Source organism: Brachycentrus maculatus, unplaced genomic scaffold (genome assembly GCF_059751285.1).
Source record: "Brachycentrus maculatus isolate JH-2025_06_01 unplaced genomic scaffold, ASM5975128v1 h1tg000366l, whole genome shotgun sequence".
Classification (NCBI taxonomy): Eukaryota; Metazoa; Arthropoda; class Insecta; order Trichoptera; family Brachycentridae; genus Brachycentrus; species Brachycentrus maculatus.
In genome coordinates, this window is record NW_028281115.1 from 276,484 (window position 1) to 297,191 (window position 20,708).

The following is a 20,708-nucleotide window of genomic DNA, read 5'->3' on the forward strand; positions in this document are numbered from 1 at the left end:
ATTGATTTATTATATTCAATTCACAGAAAGGACCTCTGGCAGAAAATGTTATATTACATAAAAAAACATGTTAGAGACCTTACAATCTGAGGATGGATGGAAAAGTCTAGCAATTCTATTGAAAAGTAATTTTACTTCCGAAATTGAATCATTGAATCACTTAAAAATACTATACCATAAATGTAACTTACGGAGATCGCAACAATGATTTATTTTGTAAAACTTTATCCTAAAAAATACAAAGAATTAAGAAACTATTAAACTAATTTCATTCACCTACTTTTAACAAATGAATATGCAACCTATTTATCATTCAAAGAACTTCATTATTGTATTTTATAAAATGTATATCAATCACGTTGAGTAGAAATATTAAAGGTTTTTAAAATCAGTAATGTATAAATTTTAATTCATTCGATCATTTATTTACAATATTTTTAGCACATTTATTAGAACATAAGTTTATAAATAAATTATTTAACCATTTTAGTGCTGAGATTTTTTATGTACTTAAATTGCTAAAGACTATTTTCAAAAATGGTCTACTTCAAATTTAGTCGACAATTTAACTGCGAAAATAATAGATTTTAATAAAGAAAAAGTTTTTCCATTTTGCTAAAAAAATTATCGAATAGGAACTTTAAAAACTCCTACGGTGGGACACCACATCTTTCAGCTCGACCTCCAAAATACATTAGCGTCATCATCGGTTTATCGACGGCCGCACTTTTGACAAAATATACCAGAGTCGATTTATCGATTCTTAGCACCCTAACGGTTAAGTAAATTTAAAAAATATTTCTGTGAAAATACTGCGTTGCGCTGCCCCCTAAGATCTTAAAGGTGTTTTTAAACAAATGTCAATAATAATATTTTGTCATTTACGTATTTAATACTGGTATTATGATAATCCAGCAAAAACTAAATGAAATACATTTTGTAGAAAAGAAAATAAGATATAAATAAATTTACTTCTAAGCAGATACATCATAAAATACTCGCAATCCTTGTAGCATCATCCTGTATCTGTTTTACATTAACTGGTGTAATCAGAAGTTAGGAAGTGAAAACGACCTTCAACAAACATATTCACATTATCTCATAGCAATAATATTTCGAAAGTTAAAAAAATCTTCGCCGCAAATGAGGTTTACGCCAACAATGGATGGCTAAAAAACACACGGAAGCAAACCTCTGCGACATTGGCATGCAGTGAATAATCGAATCAGATCAAAGTGAGGTGCCGTAACGTGTTGCCTCACCCATTACTTACACCAGGGCCAGCAAAAGACATTTCTGACATTCCTACAGCTATATACGTATTGGTGTCTTTCATTGGACTTTTGAATTCAAACATTCAGTTGGCTTAACATAAATATGGTATAATGATTAAAGAAAACACTTGTAACATGTCTTACCACAAAGTTAATGCCGAAACAATAAATAAAATTAATATGGTATAGTTTCAAATGAGTTTTTATTTTAAGCTAGAAAATATTTACAATTTTTTAAAGGTGGGATGCAGATGAGGTAAATGAAACTGCCAATTTAAAAAAAAATAGTATTACGTTTGCCTAATGGATGGGAAAAAAAATCGGGTGAAATAGTGGAAAGGAACAGGATGTAACAAAAACAATTGTAATAATGGAAAGAATCAGTAATAAAGGTATATGGGTTGCATACGTGTATTGGCTTGTATAATACTGGCTTGTATAATTGGGACACTTATTATACAAGCTAATTAGAACGAGTTGATTGAGCATGAATTATTTAATGCTGAAAATGAATATCTTTATCAACAAAAATGAAAATTTTAGTGTTTTCAAAAGCTGAAATCTAAACGTATTCACCGATTGCATCGACACAACATTACTCCAAAATGTGCTCTATTATTTTTATTCTATCAAACTTGATCGAGCCACAACAAAGCTTGAGAAACCTAGTACACTATAAAAATAAGAAATTTTTGCACAGGAATATATTTTCTTAGTTTCTTAACCCGGCCCTGTCCTTCAATTACTACGTACGGAGCATACACCTCACCAGCGCTAACTGGACAACATAATTTTATAACAGCATACTAATACGTTTAGTAACTGGTCGATATTCATACGAGATAAAATTTATATTAAACATGCAACCCAAAGAAACTTTGGTTTTGAATTTTTATAACATGTTGACCATACCTCTAAAAATATTATAAAGGTAAATCGAAGCGTACATATATATTTATTGTACCATAAACTCTATACTTGAGAATGATATACGTAAAGAAGCTTAGCGTGAAGAGTTACTAATACATCAAAAAGTAAATGCAGAAGGAATAACAAAAAGCCAAATGGGAATAGCAAAAATGTCTAGGGCAACGGTTCTCAAAGTGTGTTCCGCGGAGCTCTAGGGCTCTGTAAGGCCTCTGCAAGGGCTCATCTGTGACAAACAGCATAAAATATCAAAAATATTAAAGAAAACATCATACGGATACAATACGTGTTATTTTGTGTATTGTTTTATTATGAGATATTTTGTATGTGTTCGTAAAAATAATGAATATTAAAACCGATAATACCTTTTTAGGGCCCCGTAAAATATGTTGTGCTTCAAAAGGGTTCCATCGACAAAAAAGTTTGAGAACTGCTAATTGAGGACACAATGTGAAAAGCATATTTTTTTATTTATTTTAACAATCCATAAATATTTTTAAAACACGAAAAGACTGTTCATTTTAATGAAAAAATTCTGAGAAATCTAATTTTATATTACAAACTTAAATTAGAAAATTAAAGATCACTAATGTGATAACTACATATATCAATTATCTATTCAAATAATTTTGAGAGAACATATTATATTTTCTGTTTTTAGTAATCGTTTATTACTCTTCCCACTCCCATTGATCTGACCATAAGAAAAATAAAATGATGTATTTAGCATACTTAATTTTATTACGTACTATTGAACTGCGTATCAGAAAATATTTATCAACATATATTCATCAAAAGGTTGTTTTAATAAGGTTGTCGTATTTTTTTTAACTGTAGGTAGATTTTTTAAAACCACTCCTCGGAATTTTTAAATTTAATTCTTAATACCTGTATAGCAAAAAATTGCGCGGCGGAAATATGTTATATACAAAAATTTATAATATAATAATTTTTATAATAAACCTCTAAATTTTTTTTTTGTTCTAGTCGATCGGAATTAGTCAAAGAAATTCTTATTAACATTTCTGATGTCAATTTGTCACCAATAATTTGTTGAAATGGTTCTGGCATTTTAGTATGCGTTTGGAATTTTCATAGCTAGCTTTCATAATAACACTATGTATGATATTATCAAACGCATGCCAATTGTATTGCCTTCATATTTCGGACTGCAAAAAAATCTCATCTAATTTTTCACTTCCTGATCATATTTCGAATCTGCATTTAAGTATTGTATGCTCTTTTATCTACGTTATAAAACAACGTACAATAACATAATAACTTTTAAATTTGTATCGAGCAATAAAGTACATATTTTACATGTACTTATTCTTCTTTTCATATCCAAAATATATGTAAGCTTCGAGAAAATTCAAATAAGCTTGTGGTACTTATACAGTAAATAAAGTACATTTCTATTAAGTAAGTTTCTTATTCAACAGATATTTTACAAATTTATCCACCCATTTTTTTACTAATGTTGTCAATTTTTTTCATTAATTTCTCACATATTACACAATGATTTTTTTTTGTTGTCATAAGTACTGTTACTCAATTTTGAAGAAAATATCATAATTTTTTTAGTTCAAATTTATATTTCAATTAATATATTGTCTTTAAATATCGTATATTTTCAATAGAATGAACCCTTGTACATTTAAAACAAAGTAAGTGGGTAAAACATGTTTCTTATTGTAATAAATAATTACTAAGCTACATAAACATAAAATAATTTCAAATGAAAATTAACACGCTTAATTTTAATAGCAGCAGAGTTCATTTAACTTAAAATATTACATACATTAATTGTGAGAAATAACCTTGATACAATATTTTAAACGGTATTTTCCTACACCAACTTTTATGTTAGTTTCGATATAATATTCAATGTATGAAATATATTTTCGAAGTACCATTAATGTTATGGGTTCGCAATAATTATCTCTGATTTAGATTTATAAAAAACCGCGATGTGGAAGCAATAAATTTTCCAGCAATATCAGTTGGACAGCATTGTTTTACGTCGTATAAAAATTCCAAATAATAACTATCGCAGCTGATCGGTATTAAAAAAAAGGTAAAAAAAACATAAAAATGAAACCACATTTTTTATCATTAATTATAAGTTAGATACGTTACCTCAAGAATTAAGTATGATAATTTATCAAATCACGTACATTTAATTTATAAAATAAATATATAAAAAATTAATAATGGCTTTTTAAATGTTTTATATCTTATATATAAAGAAGGACAGCAGAAATACTTTTATTTGTGTGTGTATATATATATATATATATATATATATATATATATATATGTATATATATATATATATATATATATATATATATATATATATATATATATATATATATATATATATATTATATATATATATATATTATATATATATATATATATATATATATATATATATATATATAATATATATATATATATATATATATATATATATATATATATATATATATATATATATATATATATATATATATATATATATATATATATAATATATATATATTTACTAACAATCACACGATAACACGAGATTCCTACACTACTGTGTCTTTCAAAACTTTCTTCGCCTCTTTGACGCATTTCCACATCCATACCCGTTGATTATTCCAACTCCTGAGTTAAACACACTAATCCTGACAAGTTTTCCTCGGATCTTCATTTGCGTCTGTTACTGATTCAATTCCCTTGATTTGACGTGATTTATATTTGTTTTACCGTTATTTTCACGTTCTTAATGTTATTGGTAATTATTATCAAAGCCCTGTATTCGTCCCTACAAATAATTGATTGATTATAATTTGTTAGGTACCTATATCTAATTGCGTTTTTTTTCAAGGTATTTTTCGGTTTTGATATTAGTTATTTGTATACAAATTAATAAAAATATTTTTATCGGCTTATTAACACACATATGTACATAAAGTATGTAATATAAACAATAATTATTTGATCAATTTACAATCACGCGTATAAATACCTACTCATTATTATTGACTTGATCAACATTCATCAAAGCAAAAATTCATATGTATATATGTTGCTGTCGGAAGAAAATAATTTAGAAATCTGGTTTTAAAATAACGTTAATCTGGGAAATACTTTTTGGGAACAAATTTATTTTATTTTTATTTTTACTAAAACTACTTGTATTCATTTTTTTAGGATTACACAAAACAAATAGCATGGAAGGGTAAGTAATACAATAGCAAAAGCAAAACCAAAAAAAAATAGTGATATAGCCTGGACTGGGATTTTATATGATATTTAACAATTCAATTTCAGAGTTAAGAAAATATTAACATTCGAGTTTCGGTAACCTAAATTAACTGCCTATACGGATCTACAGACGTTTTTTTTTTTATTTCATGAGAAATATGAGGCAAGAAGTAAAATTATTAGCACTACGTAGTTAAATTGGTAACTTTCGTATAGAATCTCTACCCACAAATGATGAATGCTAATGAACTTCAAAAAAAAAATAACAGGTATTCTTTATTTTGCATATATCTTTTATGAAATCTAAATTATGTGTTTTTAGGAGCTTGTAATGAAAGATATTCCTGCTATGTGGAAAATGAAACGGAGGAGGAATATAATATGAAAAGAAGCAGCAGTGATCAGATCTCGCGACGTCGAGTATTCGTATTTTTTTATGGATCTATTCTAAACATTTCATTTTCAGTGGGTATAAAAGAAAAAAAAAGATGGGCAAAGTCGATATTTAAAATAAAGTAAAATACCCAGACAAATTGTTAACTAATCTATCATGGATTGTAAACTAATCTATCAGTCGAATATGTACTAAACTGCGCCACGGCGCCTGGCGTTCTACCTTGTGTGTCTTGGATACTTCTGTGTACGAAAATCCCTAGTTCATTTCAGTACATTACTTTACAAAAAGTTTAATTTAGGTTTTTTTTTATAAATAATTTACACAATTAAAATTTATTTAAAAAATAAAAACATATTATCGTAGGAGTACGGAGTAGGAAACGTCAAGAAGCTGTTTCACACTATCCTAAATAGGACGACATGTACTTTCCCACAAGTGGTAGTCAATTTCGAGGGGACCCGACACGACATGTAAAGAAGATGAAACAGAACATATGATCATTCATTTCTTGTGACATTTTTTGCAACTTAAATATGTAAGATTCGATTTTTTTAAATGAGACTTATGTTACATAAACGAATAATGAAATATTAATTAAATAATTGTACTATTGATGTAGAGTGTGGGGAATAACAGCCATAGATTACACATAAAAAACGGTTATATTTAGCTAACGTTTAACCATTATTTACAAAAAATGTTATCAACTGATCTTTAAAACAACCGATTCCGGAAGAACCTTGAACTTATTGGATTCTGATATTGAAATAGATTCTTTTTTATCTCTCTTATTACATATTCAATGAAAGCAGTCATTTCCAGTGGGTTTATATAAATATAACGTTGTTCAAATTTAAATAAGAGCAATAATCATTAAACTTTTTACCAACCAAACATATCTTACAATACTGCATAAATGATTAAATTACGGTTTTAAATAACTGAGGTAGTTTTTCATGTAGTTTTAAAATAGAAGTAATGTTCTCATACGTTCAGACAACGTTGTAGGTAGACAAACATTTTTGAGGTTGCAAAAACCAGCTTTTCGAAACAGGTAAACAGCAATTTGATGTTTATAAATAGTTCCATGATATAACTGAGTCACGATTGCATGAATATGGAATTTTAATAATTTCCACAGTCATTGGTTTATTTTTGTTAATAGAAACCGCCTTTGCGCTTTGGTAATTCATAAATACGACATCAATGATTAGTCCATTAAATTAACTACATAACCTTACATAAATAAGGCAGAGAGAATAACGCCACACCACTCGGTCTTTTAAAATATTCTTCGCCTTTTCCACATTCACGTGTCTCCTCATACATACCCGCCGATTACTTCGACTCGTAACCTGACTGCTTTCAAGTATTTAATATATATGATCGTGTCAAGTTTTTCTCGGCCTTCATCTGCTCCTTTTTTTCAACTGCTTCATAAATTTGTTTAACCGTTCATTCCTCACTCATTCGTTTCATATCGATTATCGATAATGCTTATCTTATCTTTGGATTCCTTCCTTATTTCTTTCAAACTTTTTTTTTAATAACGCAGCATAAATCAGATGAGTAGATATATATATATATATATATATATATATATATATATATATATATATATATATATATATATATATATATATATATATATATATATATATATATATATATATATATATATATATATATATATATATATATATACATATATATATATACAAATATATATATATATATATATATATATATACATATATATATATATATATATATATATATATATATATATATATATATATATATATATATATATATATATATATATATATATATATATATATATATATATATATATATATATATATATATATATATATATATATATATATATATATATATATATATATATATATATATATATATATATATATATATATATATATATATATATATAAATATATAAATATATATATATATATATATATATATATATATATATATATTTATATATATATATATATATATATATATATATATATATATATATTATATATATAAAATATATATATATATATATATATTTATATATATATATATATATATATATATATACATATATATATATATATATATATATATATATATATTAAAATTTCGTACACATGTTTACCTAGTATCATTTATTGTTTTTTTCTATTATCTTAAAAAACTACAAGCAAGAATATTATTACTAAATTATTCATACCATATTTCTTGCTCACAGTGAACGAGATATATTTTTAAAAATTTAAAATTAAAAACACTTAATATAACATTTAAACCTTATGGTTCAATTATTTTAATTCAACAACTGTTATTATATTTTCACAACGGAACTGTTACCCTATTTAAATGCGTAGTGATACCTTGTCATAGCGGTTAAAATTGAATATATTATTTTTTACTACTATTGAATACATATAAATATGTAAATAAGTCTACATTTCAAAGTTTTTTTTCAAAAAGGTATTTGAACACTCATAAGTTCAAGTTATAAAAATATGGAAATTGAAAAGGAAAAAAGTTATTATTTCAATTGAATAACATATCATGAAATTGATCATCCGGTTAAAATAATTACTCTTACGTTCATGCGCAATTCTGAAAAAAATAACAATAAAAAAGGTTATGAAATATCAATGACGCACATGTATAATATGTAAGTGAAAAAAAATAGAGCTTACGAAAGAATGCAAAATGTTTGTATTTATGTGCAAACGAATATAACTTTTAAATACATAATTTTATTGCTTATCTCTTTTTAACGTTGATTATTGGATAAAAAACGGTTCATAATTCTTTGATTCACAAATACAGATATGCGTTGCTGTGACTCTGGTTGGTTGGATGGAAAAGGAAAAAATGCGTTTTAATTTTTACTTGACTAAATTTAAAAAAAATTGGTAAATTACTAGAGGAGATTAGAATCCTAGTACATCCTAAAGAATGAACGCAGAAAAACGGTTAATCGGAAAAAATTATCTAAATACACAAAAACAAAAGATATTTTTCCATTTGAAGTAAAAAATATCTCTATAAATATAAAACTATATAATTTTGCCGTTTGATGTTTCATGTTAATTACAGAGAGCAAAGAGTTTGACCTTTACAAAATAATATTGATAATTCCTTTGTTATATTGAATACAAAATATTCAAACCATTTTTTGTGTCCAATAGTGGAAAAATAATAAATTTGGTATTTGTTACCACCCATTCTTAAGTGTTAAAACGGGTGGGGGAGGGGAGATTTAAATTAATTACAGTCCGAGAAATGAATTGTATCCGGAGTTTTTTTATTTATTTTAGTTTTAATAACAATTAAAAGTAAGATTAAAAGTTCTTATTTAAATTTATTTGATTCAATTTATTGAAATATAATGTTTATGTTTTGTTCTGACATTTCTTGGTGGAACTGCATTTTATATAATAAAATACCAAATTTTATTTCATTTTGAATTTTATATCACCAGTCTGATGATATCGGTTACGATGAAACCCGGTCGCTGGTAAATAAAATTTACGTGGAAAAAAATATAAAGTTGTTATTTTATTCAAAAAAATTGTTGATAATGTTACTTTATGAATACACGGAAATTCTGTAAAAAAAGGTATAATTGCAAATATGGGTGTGAATATATATATAGAGTAAGTGCGCACAAACATAGGTGAAAATATAAAATACGTATTATAATTTTATAATGAAAATTCTTCTTCTTCTTCTAACCCTTATCCGCACCCAATGGTGCATAGGGCATTGCATCATATTGACGCAGTGTTATCTTGATTGTTACTTACATGAAGACAAGGTGATCACACCTGTGCTTCAGGGACCAGTCAAGTGTAATATTAAATAAATATTTTAGTGTAAAATCACTTATATTTATTTTTAACCCTCCTGAGAATCGAACCCGGGACCTCCAGGATGGTAGCTAAACACGCTTACCATTGAACCACAGAGACGGACAACTGAATAAAAATTATGTCCTTAAAAATTCTAAAGTATTAGAAAAAAATATTTGTAAGAATCAATACTGAATTCATGTTTTTTTTACATTTCCTCATCTAACGATTCATATGATCAAAAAACTAGGTATATCTCATGCAGATATACCATCCGTTAACCTTTTTTTGCATTCAGAGCTTTTATATTTATACACTGTTGCAACCTATTGATACAAATGATGTAAACACATTGAACCTTATATTTCTAGTTATAATTTGAAATGTAAGATGCGGTAACGTTTTCAGTATATAATAATACTTTATACCACAGTATTAGCTAATTACGATCGATTATATGTAGGTCCATATAATGTTCACTGCAGACCTCAGGTGATGTCTGCAGTACTTGCCTTACCTCGCAATTCCACGATTGATTTAACGTTATTAATTTATTGTCTTGTAGATATAAACACTTCCATCTTCAGTTTACTGTTTATTTATTATAGTCATTTAAAGTTGTGTGAAAATTAGAATCCGCCTCCGTAGTGTAATGGTCAGCACGCTCAACTACCATTCTGGAGGTCCCGGGTTCGATTCCCAGGGGGGTTAAATAAATACAAGTGATTTTTTCACTCTAATATTTATTCCATATTACCTTGGACTGGTACCTGAAGCGGAAGGCTGATCACATTTCCTTCATGTGTTAACGATCAAGATAACACTGAGTTTATATGATGCAGTGCCCTGTGCACCATTGGGGTGCGGATGCGGGTGGTTTGAATGAAAATGAAATGAAAATAAGAAAGATTTTTTCAATACTTTCTTCAAAAAATCTCACAAAAATTACTCATTACTCCCTGTGTTTAATATTAAATATTAATATCGATCTTAAGAGGCCTGTATATAAGAAACATTTGCACGGCAATATATTGCTTAAGCTACATTCTAATATATAGGCAATATGATCATGTGGCCCAGAATATAGCCGTTTTTCTCGACACTATTGCTGATATTACTATGTATTACCAAGTATTGGTGCCATATTGTCTATGATATCACTCGCTTTCAGAAAATACACTTCTCTTTTATAATTATATTTCAATGATCTATTTGAAACTCTCTACTGAAGTCAGAAATTACTGTGCAATCAGTTAAATAAATTGATTTATTAGGATTTAAAGACTAATATTCATCGATATCTTCTTTATTCTTCTTCAAGCCCTTATTGGCTCCCCAATGGTGAATAAGGCACTGCATTATATAAACGCAGTGTCTTCTTGATCGTTGTCATATGAAGGAAAGGTGATCAACCTTCCGCTTTAAGAACCAGTACAGGGTAAATAAATATAAGAATTAAAAAATCACTTATATTTATTTGTCCCACTTATATTTATGTGAGAATCGAATTCAGGACCTCCAGAAAGGTAGCCTAGTATGCTGACTATTACACTACGAAGACGGATAAAACATCTATGTTATATGGATTAAAACTACAAAACTTAAAAACCCTTATCCGCACCCCAATGGTGCATAGGGCACTGTTTCATATAAACGCAGTGTTATCTTGATCGTTTACACATGAAGGAAAGGTGATCAGCCCTCCGCTTCAGGTACCAGTCCAGGGTATTATTGAATAAATATTACAGTGAAAAAATCACTTATATTTATTTGACCCCCCCCCCCCCTGGGAATCGAACCCGAGACATCCAAAACGGTAGCCGAGCGTGCTGACCATTACACTGCGGAGGCGGACAAGATAAAACTATGCACCATATTTTGTATGAGACTTTAATTAGTTATAAGGTTGTGAGAAATTGATTGTAACAAATAAAATAATTCAATAACTTTTTAATGGTTTATTTTTGCAATGGCAACAGCAAAGTAGTGCCCAAAAAAGACTGGTAGAACAACCAAGTCTGTAAATAGCACAAAGTCACTTGTGCACCTCCCACAGAATAAAGAATGGAACGCGGAGATAAATTGGAGGCAAGTTGTGCTCAAATCTATTTTTAACATCCGACACTGTTGTGCTCTAAGATTTTACAATACAGATATACGCTTGAAATGGCAAATTTCCTGAACGGTTATTTAAGGACCTCACGATTCGATTTTTTTATGAACGTACTACAAACAAGACATTTAAAAATAATGATCCTCGATCCGAAAATATAAAAATACTCGAAGGAAGAACCGGCTTTGCAAGTTATAAATAAAGATATATCGGTATTCGAATTAATTGCTCGTTGTTGTACGTTTAAGTATACAATGTAGAATAACAAATGTGTTCATATTTGTTACATTCCTATTTTTAGACTGAACAATTAAATAATTCAGGTTTGAGATAAATGGTTAAAATGTTTTAAATTTGTGTAAATATATATATATATATATATATATATATATATATATATATATATATATATATATATATATATATATATATATATATATATATATATATATATATATATATATATATATATATATATATATATATATATATATATATATATATATATATATATATATATATATATATATATATATATATATATATATATATATATATATATATATATATATATATATATATATATATATATATATATATATATATATATATATATATATATATATATATATATATATATATATATATATATATATATATATATATAATTATATATATATATATATATATATATATATATATATATATATATATATATATAAATATATATATATATATATATATATATATATATATATATATATATATATATATATATATATATATATATATATATATATATATATATATATATATATATATATATATATTTATATATAAATGTATATATATATTGCACAAAATGTGTGTACATTATCGGCTGTAATGTTACGAAGCGATATTCTTCCATCTTCCAATTGACCAAAATTAAACTAATAGAGTGCTCGTGGCTTTTGCCGTTTAGAGCATAGATTATTGAATTTTGTACAGATACTACTACAAATTCAATAATTTTACATCATTGCCATTAAGAGATAAAGTAAGGAAGTTATTGGACGTGGGGTAGAAAATAGGTACAGAGATATGGGGAAATTAAGATAATCCAAAGAAAAGGTAAAATGATTTTATAAGGGTCCCGACGATAGTATTGTATCAGGCTCGGTTAAAAGTAATTATAATTTTTCAAAAAATATATATAATACAACAAAAAGCTAATGTATCCACCTAATGTAAAAATTCACAGAATTTACTGCGATGTTAGATAAAAAGAAAAGGTTTGATAAAAAAATAATGATTGACTACAAATTTCAAATGTTCAAAAATCATCTTCATGTGTAACATTTAAAAAATTTCTTGACCAATAAATGAAAAAATTGATAAATTAAGAAATTAGGTATTTTAAAGGAAGATGTTACTGTGATTATATATTTTCGACTATCGAAGGCATTGTTATATTGGTAGAATGTTTGAAATTTTAAACGACAGAGCAGATTAAAAAAATGCTCCATAAAGACATGTGGCGTGCTTCGAAGTACGAATATGCTATGCCCACATAAACATTTTTTCAGTTAAATTTATGAATCAACTTTTAAGATATTTTGATTGTCCGACATCGATATTATGGGTGTGTAGTATCCATCCATACAAAAAAATTTATTTTAATTACCAATTGATTGATCGACGCATTCAATTATATAAAAGAATATTAACTTGTAGTCTTTTTTCATTGTCAATATATTCACTTCTCAAAAGTAATAAATCAATAAAAAAAATCTACAGATGTACTTCTTACCTTTACTAATTCGATTCAAGTATTTAAAATCTACATAAGACATATTTAATTGTTTTATATTCATTATTAGCATATTTTTCGAATTCATCAAGTGAATTAATAACACACATTTTGCTGTCAATCATATTTAAAACATATTTTTGAATTAATGTTTTTTTCTTTAATTGAGAAAAAATGGTATACGATCTCCATTATACGTATTTTTATACAGGTGAATCGTATTTAATACAAAAATTACAAACATGGCCGATCGAATTATAAAACAGAATTAAATAACCACTTTTTAGAATAAGTCGATATTTCTTAAGGTTTTTGGGTTTATTTAAATCAGTTTAACTATACCTATTTGTGCACAAATTTGTTTATGTATTGCAGATTTCTATCTTTAGAGGTAAAAAGGAAAGGGAAGAATTAACGAATGCCATTCACACCAAGTAACCGAAAAAGTAACAGTTATCGATTAGTCAAACCTACAAAAAAAATATAAATTTATATTTATATATAAATATATACAAATATACAAATATATATATATATATATATATATATATATATATATATATATATATATTTATATATATATATATATATATATATATATATATAAATATATATATATATATATATATATTTATATATATATATATATATATATATATATATATATATATATATATATATATATATATATATATATATATATATATCGGCGCTACCAGCCAGGAATGCAGAAATTCCGTATGGCTGGTTAAGTGAACGCTTTATATCCGATCTTTAATAGATTAAATCTAATTAGAATTAAACGAAAAATTATGGTGAAGGCATTACTGCTGTATTGGAAAGGAAATAAATAAATATAATTGACAGAATATTCAATTAGTATTTTTATGCTTTTCATTTAATGCTAGGCTATTTCGACGAGCTTTCGTACTATTTTTAAAATTTTTATGGATTGTGTTTTTTCTTAAACATAATATTTTTTTCTTAAATATTTTTGATAGAGGTTACAAAAGGAAAATATTTTATGGCAAAAGACACCCTGTACTTTTAACGATTTTACTTGATTATTAAGCAAAGTGTTTGTTTATCATTAATTATTTAATGCAAATAAGATGTTTTTTAGTTGAGATAAAAATTTAATTCAACAACGAGAAATGTGACCTAGAATAGGTAAGTATATCGAAATTGAATAGTATAATCAATCAAAACCTAAAAAAAACTTTTTAAAATACTCAGAAATAAGACCGATAGAATAAATATTGGTAGCTAACGGACTACTTCCTTAAAATAAAAATAAAGAACAACGATTAGCCAACAAATTGCCATCACGCCTTATGTTAATGCCTCATTTATAACGTACACATTATAAAATTCATAACAATGATTACTTCGATCATTTGGAGCCCCGTTTTTTTGCATTCTGACAATAAGAATTTAACAATTGCATTTATCGTATAGACATTTGAAAGGACAAAAAAATATTTAATGGATTCTAACGTTGATTATAGATTGAGTTGAGGACTACGGTAATGATTGCAAGGGTATTCAAAATTTAACAAAAAATCAAAACGCTAAGTAGGTACATATAGTGAACTTCCTTTGGTATTGTTAAATAATATCATATAAAATGCACTTGATCACTTAAAAGGCTTTTATTGTTCGTATGTAATGTGCATTCAAGGTTATATAATTACTGTGTGAAGATATTTGTAAATGAAATTAATATACTGCATAGTTAACCAATACATTATCAGTGGTAAATAAGAAAATCATAATTAAAACAATAATTGAAACAATATTTAAAAATGTGTTTCTCAAAAAAAAATCAATTTTACAACTGTTTGTAGCGTTTTTATAGGATATTATGTTACTGTTTCATTAACACTTGTTGCTAGGATTTCGGTCACCATACCTTTTCTTTTTGTTTTTATAATTCATAATTTTGGTCATTGTATAAATTATCTTCTTCCCAGCTCCATTCCAACTTATCGTCTTTGTAGACCGTTGGCGTCAGCTTTTCTCGTCCTCAGGTTATAAATCCTTTTATCATAGACGTCACCTTGGCCATACTAATTTGGACCCTTTTCCTTGGGCGCATTTGTTTTCTCTGCTTTACTTTACTTGCTCCTGAAAACCCGCAAGCTGGCCCTGACACATTGTCAATCTCTAAATCACCAAGAGAATAATCACCCTCGCTGCCAGACAGGTCAGTGCATCCTAGCGTTTATTTTTCTATGAAGCTTTGGTTTATTTGACTATAAAGTTTTTATACACCGATGGTCGTCAGACATGGGACCAGAGTGGCCAAGCTAACTAGGGCTGTATCCATTTACATTTTTCGTCATTATTGTTTTCTTTTAAGTAAAAAGAGAAATATTTGTGTTTTTATTTTTTACACAAATATTTCAATTTCATACTATTTCTGGGAGCCTAAACGGCTCATTATTAGAAATAAGTATCAAATTGTGGTAAAGTGTGTTCAAACCGAGAAACTCTGACTTGAGAGTCCGCGACACTAACCACGGGACCACAACCCGACACTTTTGTAATATTTTATAATAATATAAGGTGTTTTTGATGTTGAAACCACAGCTGTGTCATATAAATTCTATTCAACTGAGGAACGAAAAAGTCAGAAATCATAATTTTGTAGCGTTCTCCGTTGACCGTAACATTCTGCCAAATGATTCCACCTCCCCATAAAGCACCCCAAACAGTGACTTTTAATGGATGTAAGGGCGTCTCAACAAAGGCTTCTCCATTCGACATTCGGTAATTCTGCTTATTGACATAGCCATTTAACCAAAAATGCACCTCGGTAATCAAAATTTTGGGTTGAAAAAGATGATCAAGCTGAATATTGTTTTCGGCCCATTCACCAAACCCGCGACGCGCATAATGGTCAGTTAGTCTATTCATGATGAAATGGTCAGAGGTACTGACTACAAATCAACTAACTATCAATCGTCAAATTGACAGTCTGTAGGAACAATGTTGCCAGTTTAAAAATTAAACCTCCTATATAAAATGTAAAATCATTAGTGAAATAAACCATTACGTGTACCTGACAATAGCGAAAGCTCTGATTTTTCATCTCTTAAATATTTTTTGGAGGTGAGCATCCTATGGTATGATAGAATATAAGGCAAAAATACATTATTCACAGTAAAGCGGGCGATGTTCATTCAAGTATGATAAACCTTACCGTCGGAAATGTGAAGAAAAGTCCTAATTGGTCACATTAGTTCCTACGTGCTCAGTCATCGGAGATGGCAATTAAAATGGCGCGCGTCACTGCTACACAAATGCCTAAGAACGTGGGTGAATTTCCCAAGTTCACCATTCATATCAAATTTACAGAAAAGCGCCCCGAGTTTCTTCCCGAACGAATCTCTTTATTTACCGGGAGCTCTGGATTCAGATGGCTAGAGCGCATTTCGTTTACGCTCTACTGGGTTTTCGGTGCAAGCATGTTTTAGAATATTGGGATTTCCGCGAATACTTGGTCTTCAGAATTTTGAAATGTGGCCGAAAGAAACACAATAAAGAAGAAAAACAGAAAGAAGATAATAATAAAAAATACCAAAAACGTATTTGTGATGTTTTTTGTAATTTTTTTTATTTTAACTAGATACTTTAATAGAACGAAAATAATATTATTCAAAATAAATTTTATCTACACCCAAATGGTGCGTAGGGCACTGCATCTTATAAACACCGTGTTATCTCGATCGTTAATACATGAAGGAAAGGTGATCAGCTCTCCGCTTAAGGTACCAGTCCAGGGTATTATTAAATACATATTTGAGTGAAAAAATCAATTGTATTTATTTGACCCCCCTTGGGAATTGAACTCAGGACAGTACGGTAACCAAGCGTGCTGACCATTACACGTCGGAGGCGGACAATATAATTTAATATCTTCTTTAAAAAAATTGGGTAGAATTTGAGAAATCGTGGATATTATGTGTAGTATTATTTTATAAATGTATTCAATAACAAATTCGCAGATTCTTCCAAGTCTTCTCCATACAACGTAAACTTCAAAATAAATCATTAATGATAAAATAAATATGAACGTATTACAGAACATCGTATTAATTACCCCAAACAATTTTTATACCATTTACCAGTTAGGTACTTTTTAATGCTTATTGAATTAACATCCCTCACGTTATTGACCATCATTGTACATAACTAATCTACAGCAGGTGTTCTAACTATTGTAGGTTAGGAGAAGAAAAAAATAATGATTTATTAGCCAAAGTTATTAATTAACATATAAAAAATATAAGTATGTTAATTGATAATTTTGGCATTGAGAGTCAAAACGTTCAGTCTGAAGTAATTATTTTATCATGCTATCAATTTCATTGCTGAACATATATCTCATTAAATATTGATTCTTATTTCCGATCGAATACTTACCCAGGGGGACATGTGTTAAAAATATGATAAGCTACCTATTCGATGAAAGTTAATAGACAAGTATTATAATTCATTTCTATGGTTTACAATTCTAAAAAAAACAGCAAAGATAAAAACAGCAATGTCATTCTATTCAATAAATGTGAAAGGGTTATTTTGTTATTACGATGAGGAAATATTTATGCGCGAATTATACATAGTAAGACAATTTTTTTAAATCTCCCAAATAACTTTTAACCTCGGAGTTAAGTTTAAATAACTTTACTTGATATTAAGTCAACAAAAATTTTCATTTCGATCAACAAAATATTGTTCTTTATTTCTTTTTCAATAAATGTTAGTATCCGCACCTAATATTTCACAATGCAATGAATTGACGCGGTGTTTTCTTGATCGTTTATCATAAGAAAGCAAGGTCTCTTTATTCATGGTTTATAGCCAATAACACAAGCAACCAAGGTATAAAGCCATTGAATGAAAAAGAAATCATAAAATGTATTTTTGAGAAAACAATTAACCTTTTTCGTATAATAATTATTTTTAAAGTGAACTATTTTTATTCATTTTATACAGTAATCTTTACAAAAAATAGGATATTAACCTCATTTTGTACTGCAGATTCTTAAAAGTTCAAATAGGTCGTAAAAATTTAATACTTTGATTCCTTTATTGAATTAAGTAATAACTTTTGTTTTGTAGAATTAAAAAATATGCCAATAAAAAAATATTTATTACGGAAAGCATACCTCCTTGTAACATGATACCTAACGAAGGCCCAGGACGTCGTATACCTATCTTTGGGAAAGGATGTTAAGGACTTTGTGCAGAATGTGGAAGTAAGGCCATGGACACAGTATACCATGGTCACCACAAGAAATGAACATTCAGATGTCTAGAGATCTATATCTAAATATCGCGAGAGTTGCTATGAAGATTGTCTCTTTTTTACAGGATATCAGGTTCCAGTCGCTCAGGACGTATTCTGCTGGAACCGACATGGGAGGATGCAAAGGAGCTGGCAGCTGATAAAAGAGCTGAAAGACAGTTTGTGAACCCCAAATGCTCAACACAGAGTTATTTTGCTCAATCAAATAATAAAATAAGAAAATTACCTTCTTTTTAATAGATTTATATTATCCACTGACACTTCGTGATGGAATTGCATTTTTAATATATTATTAGATTAAAACCAATATTTTTAGCTTTTCCACTTTATTTTTATTTGACTAGCGACCGGGTTTCGTCGTTACCGACATCATCAGACTAACATCATCAGAAAATTACCTTCCATCTTTTCTCAGAACCTTTACTCTTATTACAACATTTATGTTTAAATCTTGAATAGATATATGTTCGAGTACATTTCCTCACTCTCACTCCATCAACCGTACCAAAATGATCGAATTCTATTTACAAATAATCAACATAATTTATTCTTCATATACCTATTTGATAAATGTAACATTTCCGGTTTTTTGTGTATTTTTTTATTTTTTTCTATTATTACCTATTTTAGGCATTTCACTTAGTTTTTTTAAAGAAAACTTTTGTTGCCCTAGAATTTTGGTTGTTTATACAAATATTTTTTACCCGTTATTTTTTTTTATAATAAATAATAATGATGATCAATAAAAATAATAAACCTTTAATTATTAATTAATTATTTTTTCTTTATTAAGTGACAGCAATTTCTCATTTTTAAACAATTGGAAAATTAAATTAATGGCAATGGTTTATTTTAAAATTATTCAGACACACATAAGTAAATATTCTGCTATAATACGTAATTTAACCATAGAGAAATTCACGTTTTACAACAATGTAAGAAAAATATGACCATTCCAATTGCCCCTTTGATTAAGTGAATTATTTGTAAAGTTCTCAAGTAGTGCTCGACGCGATGGTATCAATATTACCCTTATAAATTACTCGATAAACTTTATGATTATACGGACTTTTTAGTGCAATAAAATTTTATTGCATCGTCAAATAATTTTGAGGTCATGAGTGTGAGAGGTATATTCAGTTAAGAAAATATTATGTATTGGAGATTCTTATATAAGTATGAAACGGTAATTTATATTATAATTGTTTTTCATTGCCCTATTAAATTGTTTGAATGTCAAGTTGATAGCGCCTGCCAAATATCTTTAAAACGTTTAACGTGTTTATTATAAAATCTCACATTTATTTTTTGAAATGATAGGGTATCAGTATGACAATCACTGTGTCACTTTTACAGTAGTGTTATCTTGATCGTTTCTTATATAATGGCAAGGTGATCAATTCTGGGCTTCAGGTATCAATCCTGGGTAAAATTAAATGAATTCCGTGTCAGAGTTGGTCCAGTGGTTAGTGTCACTGACTCTTCAGTCACAGTTTCTGGGTTCGCAATTTGATATATATTTTTGATAGTGACCTGCTTTGGGTGACAGAAATAGTGTGAAATTGAAGTATTTTGGCTTATAATAAAAACACAAATATTTCTTTTTTCAGTTGATAAAAATATAAAGAGTTAATAATTACTGATAAATATATATATTTTGGCCCCCCCTTGGCAATCGAATTCAGCACAGCGGCTAAATACTCTAACCATTGCACTATTAAATGGGACATACGTAAGAACTTTTTTTTT